General features: G+C 42.5%; 1 pseudogene; it reads right to left on the minus strand.

Moving 5' to 3' along the window:
• Positions 1–391: 391 nt before the first annotated feature.
• LOC147421783 (uncharacterized) lies at positions 392–4,458 on the minus strand (annotated as a pseudogene).
• Between the last annotated feature and the right edge of the window lie 3,636 nt (positions 4,459–8,094).

The raw sequence follows: 8,094 nt of genomic DNA on the forward strand, positions 1-8,094 counted from the left end.
TAACTTGGCATTTGTGACACGTCATACACCAGTAATCAACATTCTGTACAAGAGACGGCCACCAAAAACCTGCTCTGAGAATTTGAAAGAGTACCTGATCCTTACCTTGATGCCCGCTTTCTTCATGGCATTGTGTCAAAACCATGCCGATCTCCTCCTTGTAGAGAACTCTCCTCAATACTCCATCATGGCCGTATACCATAAGGTTTTTACCTACCAAAGTGAACCTGCTAGCCTTTTTGAGCAACCCTTTTCCTCTGTAGCTTGGACATGTCTGCGGGACCTTGAACTGTGGTCAAGAAATCATCAACATCTTTTAGTGTTTCCCTACCTGCATAGTTGGCCGGCGTCACATATAACCGTGCTACATGTATCTGTACTCGGCTACTGGCTAACTCGTTAGCTTCTTGATTTTGCTCCCTCCTAACATGCTTGAATTGTGCCACTTCAAAAAACTTCAATAACTTTTTAATAGAAAAAAACCAATGCTTGAGAGAATCCCTCTTCACCTGCCATTTCCCTAAGAGTTGTTTGATAACCAAAAGAGCATCTCCCTTCACTATGAGCCTGGATATCCCAAACTCGATACACTGCTTAAGGCCCAAGTGGAGAGCCAAGTACTCTGCCTCGTTGTTTGTATGCACATCCTCCAAATCATAAGCTTTTGAAAAAATAGTGTTACCTTGTTCATCTTGTATAACGACTCCGCCTTTGGCTTTTTGGACAACCCTCCTGTAAGCACCATCGAACCACATGACAATAGCTTCTTTTAGATCTGGTTCATCGTTTGCCTCTTCTCAGACCACCCTGGGATACACTGGAAAATCTACACTCTTATTTACCAGCACGTCTGTGAGATGTGACCTGCAAGTGTGATCAATTTTAAACTCAAAATCAAACTCCTATAACTCTAGTACCCACTTTATAATGCGCCTCCCTAGTCGTAGGTGAAGCACCACTTCAGGTAATAAATTGTTAGAGGTAAGCACATAAAACTTGCGAATAATTAAATGCACTTTGAACTTCCTGCAAGCAAACACTAGTGTCATCACCCATTGCTCAACCTCTGTGTAAGACATCTCCCCTGGACTGATGACCCGACTCTCAAAGTAGACGGGTTTGTAGCCCTAGGGATTCACTCTATATACAAAACCGGATGCCACCTGCGAGTGGACAACTTTGATAAAACCCCTATATATGACTCATATTAGGGAATATGACCCCCCTTTCTACGCTTATACGACAATCAATGAAGAAAACTATCATACCCCTATCTTACATATAAAATTTAGGTCTCACATGATCTAACTAAGTTAAACTAGTCAAAGAGTGTGTAGCACAGTGACTGGCAATGTACTAAGGAACCACTTATGTTGATAACTAGATGTACCCTCAATGTGTCTTAGTTTTATTTTCAAACTATGTGCCAGAGCAACCTGCACTTTGGTTACTCTTCCAATTTTGACCCATCCAAAGCTGGTGTAAATCAATCCTTGACCTACTCCAAATAAGCCATTATCTATGACCGGCTTGATGCAAAATTTGATAGGTGACTTGATAAAAGAATTCCCCTAAATTCATCCCACACCGGTGGCCGATCGTTACAAGTAATCAACCCTAGTTAGTTTCTCCCACCCCCCCCCCCCCCCCCCTCTCCCCCCTAAATATGATACCCCTCTCCCTTATTTTTAAGCTTGGGAGATAAATTGTTGGGGGCCTGTCCCTAACTTATACGCTTATCTAACTTGTAAAAAAACCCCCCTCCCTTGCACTTCCGTGGTGCAGTAAGTTTTCAATGGTGAATCCCCCAGGGTTTGTAGTGTCACCCTACCTTTTGTAGTAGGACTGCACCAATTGCAACTGTACCCACTGTCATAGCAACATAAAAATCATCCTCACGGTTGGGAGGACAAATAGTAGGCAATTGACATAAGATTTCTTTAACCCTGTCAAAAGCTACCTGTGTGTCCTCATTCCATTGAAAGCCATGAACCTGTTGACTCATTTTTTGAAGAGGGTATACATACTGTGAAAGCATCCAAAAGAATCGAGAGAGGTACTTCAATTTATGCACAAATGATGCCAAACCTGTAGCACTTTTGGGAGGCTCCATCAACACAAGAGCCTTTACCTTTTTTGGATCAGCTTTGATACCATTATGTGAGACCACATGCCCTAGAAAGTGAGCCCGAGGTTGAGCTAACTTACACTTTTTAGGATTCAATTGACCACCCGCTTGATCCAGTTGATGAAAACATAACTTTAATTTTGACAAATGATCATTCCTAGAGCTGTAACACCCTATGTCATCCATGAAAACTCTGATAAACTTACCAAGGTAGGGACCAAACACTTTATTCATCCAATCTTGAAAAGTTTCATAAGAATTCACCAAGGTGAAGGGCATTTTGCGGTAGGCAAAACAGCCCCATGGCAAAATGAAAGTGGTTTTCAACTGGTCTTCAAGTGCAATGCCTATCTTGAAGTACCCAGAGAAGCCGTCCATAATAGAGTATCTTTCATGTCCTGCAACTTGATTTAAAATTTCATCCTAAAAGGGTAAAGGATAATAGTTCCACTTGGTTGCATCATTTAAAGGCTTATAATCAACACACACTCACCATTTTCCGTTCTTCTTGGGTGTTATGACAACCGGAGAGACGCACTCAGATTCTTGCACGGGATAGATAATACCTGCATCCAATAGCTTGTTGATTTCCTGCCAGAGAGCCTCCTACTGAATTTCCCCTAACCTCCTTAGCTTTTGCGCCTTTGGTTTATGCCCCCCTTTGAGTATGATCCTGTGTGCGGCTTCCTTGGCACCTCGCAAATCTTTATACTCAGTGGCAAACAAATTAGGATAGGATGCATAGAGTTGCACATAACTTTCCTTCTCTTTCTTTGTTAAGTCTTCTCCTAACATACCTCTTACCTCTTGGGCATCAATAGGGGAAACTTGAGCTTGCATACCTTCTTTTGGAATAGATTTATTGATAGTAACCCCAAAGAGATCAGCATCAACATGGAGGATATCGTCATCACTCCTTCCCTCTTCTGTATCTGTGTAGCCTTCATCATAGGTTGACTCCGTTTCGTATTCGTAGCTTGTTGTAGAATCATCTCCCTCATATTCTGTCATGGGATCAGAGCAACTCTCCCTCGTCCGTAGATCAAGCATCACCTGTCTATCATTCTCTTTATCAAATAAAGTAAATACCCCTTTTCTCCAATCCTGCTTGGTCCCCATTGCAAGAAGCCATGGTCTACCCAATATGATAGAGTAAGCATTGTCGCCATCTTTCATAACAAAAAAGCAATAAGGCATTCAACACCCATAACCTTTACCTTCACATCCTGTGCTATGCCCAAACACCTGGCCTTGGTATGGTTGGCCATCCTCATTCGCACATTAGATCTTACCACTGCTTTAACTCCTACATCCTTCATGGCGGACTCGGTCATAACACACACTTGGGCCCCTCCATCGATGTATGCATGTACCTGCATCTTCTTTTCAATAAGAGCATCAACAAGTGGAAGCACATCCGCTGGACTCCCAACCCTCAATGCTAGATTCCCCACAATATGCACTTTTGTTATGTCCCGTGGAAGCCTGGTGCTAGCACTAGTAGACCACTGACGTCGCAATTTAGGATTTTAGGCAAGCAGCTGACCAAAAGTAATATTATCCTTTTGGTTCTTGACATCACTCACCAAGTCATATTCGGGATGATCCCTTCCAAGTTGGTAGTCAGATTGCTTGATTTTACGCCTCCTTCTTCTTTTTCTCGTCTCTACCTGCTCTCTATCTTCGCCGATTTTCCCTTTGCCTTTGCGAGCTCTAATCTCCCACTCTGTCTCCATCTCTCTTCCTTCACGTGCTCTCTTGTTGGCCAAAACATCCATTACCTGCTCATCTACTCCAATTATGTTAACACGATGAACTTCTTCATTACCTTGAGGAGCGGGATGCACCGGATTGTTAGACTGTTGATCTCTTTGCCCGTTGAATTGCCCTTGTCCTCTCCCTCTTCTGAATAGTGGGTACATGCCTCCTCTTTCCCTTCGTGGATGCGGGCAATCCGATGCGTAGTGTCCTTCTTCGCCGCAATTATAGCAACGGCCAAGCAACTGCCTAGCTCTTCCTCTGCTCGCTCTTTGCTGCCCTCTGTCCATCACACTCAAAGGAAGCTCTTGCATTTGTTCTGATAAATCTTGAACAGTACGTACCCAGTGTTGAGGAATAGCTGCCACTCCACGATTTGCTTGATCCTCTGCACGAACCTCGCCTTGAGGGCTTGGTGGCTGCTCGTATCCCATCATACCTTGTTCGATCTTCTTCTTGATCTTCCCATTCTTTGCTCGAGAAATTGCTAAAGCACCCTTGTAGTTCTCGGGGCTTTCAAAATCCACCTTTTCTCGTACCTTGGGATGTAGGCATGACATAAATTTTTCCATCTTGAAATAGTCGTCATTGGCCAATTGCATTGATGTGGCTAATTTTGCTCAACATTCTTCAAACCAATTAAGAAAAATAGTAAATGCTTCACTTACATCTTGCCTGAGAGCTTTTAGCTTCGCGTCCATATCCATAGGTGATACTTCCTTTCGAAAATGTTGTAAGAAACTGGTCCGTAGAGCCGGCCATGCGTGTCGCGGCTCGCCCTGCAATGTATCGAACGATGCTTTTGCCTTGCCATGTAACACAAATGGAATAGTGTCCATCTTGCTGTCTTCATTAGGCATCCGCAAAGATAGCATGTATAATTCAAAGTCTGCAATCCGTTCGACTGGATCCTCCTCACCTATGAAAATAGGGCCATAGCTTCGAGCTGTCATGGTATCCGTCGGATGATCTTTGCACTATTTTCTTCAAAGCGATCAGCGGGTCCTCAGTGGGGGCACCACTGATGGGATGTGGGAAATGGGAACACACACAGTACACAAACTAGATGCCTCTCTATAGCCCAGCAGATATCGAGCACCCCAAGCCTCTCGAATAGACTCACGCACACTATATTTTCTGTATGGCTTTACTAGTAAGCTCGTAATTTTCACAATTCACGACTACACCCGCCTAGCTATATGCGCCCTTAACAACACAAATTCGCCAATAGCTCAACACATAGCACACACCTCAAGCAATAGAACATAGCAGCAATCCTTCCCTCCCAGCTCTTGCTCTCTCTTGCACTCACACATGCTATCTGTCTCTCCCTCTCTCTCTCTCTCTCTCTCTCTCTCTCTCTCTCTCTCTCTCTCTTGCTATACACAAACTCCAAGGGTCCACACACAAGCCCCGAGCTTTGAGCACAAAGGAAGACGCCAAGACACAATAGATGGAGTGGGCAGAATAATGAGCTTTTAATTAGAGTTAGGATAGTCTTTAATGCGACATACACAGATACGATCGAGGTCGGCCCCTTTAAGCTTACAAAGCAATCTCAATAAAAAATGAACTGTAGATATCCGCCATTGATGTGGACAACTGTGCCTCTTGGGTGGATTCAAATAGTCATGAGGTTAAGATCACTCTCAAAGATCTCAAGAAGGCTTGTGAAGAGATCAAGGTAAAGATTCAGGATGCCAGGGATGTCGATTCTGGTGGCATCAGTGGCAACGATGTAATTGTTCAAAATGGCTCACATAAGGAAACAGCAAACCTTGATGGCTTCAATTCTCCTCTTTGCTGCTTAGGAAAGCCTTGCTTAGCTGACAATGATAATTCTGATACATTTTCCATGTATCCAGCTTCAATGCGTCGGGTTGAGTCTTGGATAACAGCTCTGGCCGAGATGAATGTGGAGACCTCGTTTCTTTCTGAGGTGGAAGACTCTGGAGCTGAGGTTGAGAGTGAGCATGACCTTATCCGGTTCGCTTTTCATGCCAGGCTCTCCCCCAGAAAATAACTTCAAGCTCAGCAAGCTAGGAATCTGCTGCTTAAGGAAGCTGCCATGGACGCTTTGGGAGGCCAAGATTTGACTCAAAAAGTCTTCGTCCAGTCGGGCTTCCTGATAGTAAACAACCTCCTCCTACTGATGGCGGCCCGGTGCACAGTCGACCCTCCCTCGTTGATGGCTTCTGGTGGCTCTTCAGCCCCGTGATCGACTCCTTTACTATAGCGCTATTTACTCGCTGCCCCCAAAAAAATCTCTCCCCTCAGGCCCCCTTCAATATCCTATTGCTCTCCCCCTTCATCTCCCTGCAGCCTCGTTCAATCGTTAATCCTTGAAACAGTCCTCCAAAAAGAACCCCCTGGCCAAATAGTTGGACCATAGAGCAACCGGAAAGCATGTTTTATGCATCTGCAAACATACCAATCATTAGAGATTAAAACCCAATCTTTGACCTGCTAATTGCCATGTTTGGCATACACATCATGATCAAGCTTGCCGCTACCGGCATCTGGTATTGACTTCACCACCTCGACCTGTTTCTACATGACCCCATACCAATTCAAGAACCATTCTACTAGACCGACATAATTTTGTTGCACCACTGTGTTGAGACAGATCCATAAGCACATGTCTATATTCCAACCCTTGTTCCCGTTTATTCTCCCACATTAAATGATCAGTTTAATATGAGAAAATCATTTGGGTTAAGGTCTTTAATGAATCTAACCCTAAGATCTTTAAGCTCCATTAGGCGGCATTGCTCTATAATAGACCATCTCTCATTTGGACTCCTTTAACCTTCGCCCCATGTTGAGATAGATCCATAAGCACATGTCTATATTCTAACCATTGTTCCCGTTTATTCTTCCACATTAAATGATTAGTTTAATAAGTAAACCTCCAGTCTCACCTTTAAGCAACCGTCAAGTGAGCATGAAGTTGAGACCGTGTTGTATCGATCAAGAGGTATTATCACAAATACGACGTTTGGACACTCCTCCCAAAAAGAAGAAGTGTCCTCAAAAGGTGTGTCTTTATGGATGATGAGGCTTAAATTTGATAAAGACTCCAACAACATCAAGGATGACATAGAGATCACGAGTAAATTATGCAATGGTAGTTTGTCTTTTTCATGTTAAGCACTAGAAGGTGTTTTGAGATTTGTATTGTTTATCTTTCATAATACCTGCAAAAAGTGGGTGCTTGGATTGTTTGTGATGATTATGTATTTAAAGATCCTTAAGTCCCTTGTGGGAGCCCAACATGAGGTGGAGCGTTTTTTTGGCAAAAACATTATGAGATGAATAAATATATTGAAAATCCTTAAATACCATGTGGGAGCCTAAGATAAGGTGGACCATTTTTTTTTTGGATTGATTGCCATTGTTACGTGTTGGTGAACATATTGAGTAGGGTTTATGCTTTGGTTTGTAAGAAAATCCTTAAATCTCATCTGAGAGCCCAATAAAGGGTGGACCTTTTTTTTTGGAAAAAATGATCTCCTTACAAAGGAGACTCTAGCAAAAAATTTATAAATCATATGCATGTGATCCTAGCTAACTCTATTTGCATGTGTTTTTAATTGTACATGCTTGTTATTTTTTGATATGTGCAAAGACCAATGTGCATGTTGAAGATGTTCATAATAATGAAGAAGATAGTAATGCCAATGATCAAGAAGGGGAAGATGGTAGTGAGGAGAATAAGCATTCAAAACACCTAGGCAACCAAATTTTGCTTGGCTTAATGAAGGATGTCCTAAGTCAATTTTATGTTAAGAAGAGGACATTTCCTCCTCTTGTTCTTGTTTGTCAACTCATGATACATGAAGCTATTAGATTTCCTAGAGATTATATAGAATGGCTCATTTCCTCCTTCAATTTTGTTGGGTATTTGGAAACTATGGGGCACTTTCTTGTGTTGGTTGGGGATTCTAGAGGAGATACCATACCAATTACCACAACTGGCATGGAGGAACGGGGATGACTTTGGCGGGAAAGAAAAGATTAGTTTAAGAGTGCACTTGGAAAGGAGATTAAAGGGAAAAAGTTTTTGGTTTGGGATGGCAATTGTAGGTTGAAAAAACTTGGTGGAGGATCAAAGATAGTAAGATCTTTTTATCTTTTTCATTTTTAATATGTAAAGCTTTGTTTTTTCAAATCATGATTATTTTTGTTGTGTGATAGAGTACTCTAAC

Source organism: Adiantum capillus-veneris, chromosome 27, assembly GCF_014529385.1.
Source record: "Adiantum capillus-veneris isolate H3 chromosome 27, ASM1452938v2, whole genome shotgun sequence".
Lineage (NCBI taxonomy): Eukaryota > Viridiplantae > Streptophyta > Polypodiopsida > Polypodiales > Pteridaceae > Adiantum > Adiantum capillus-veneris.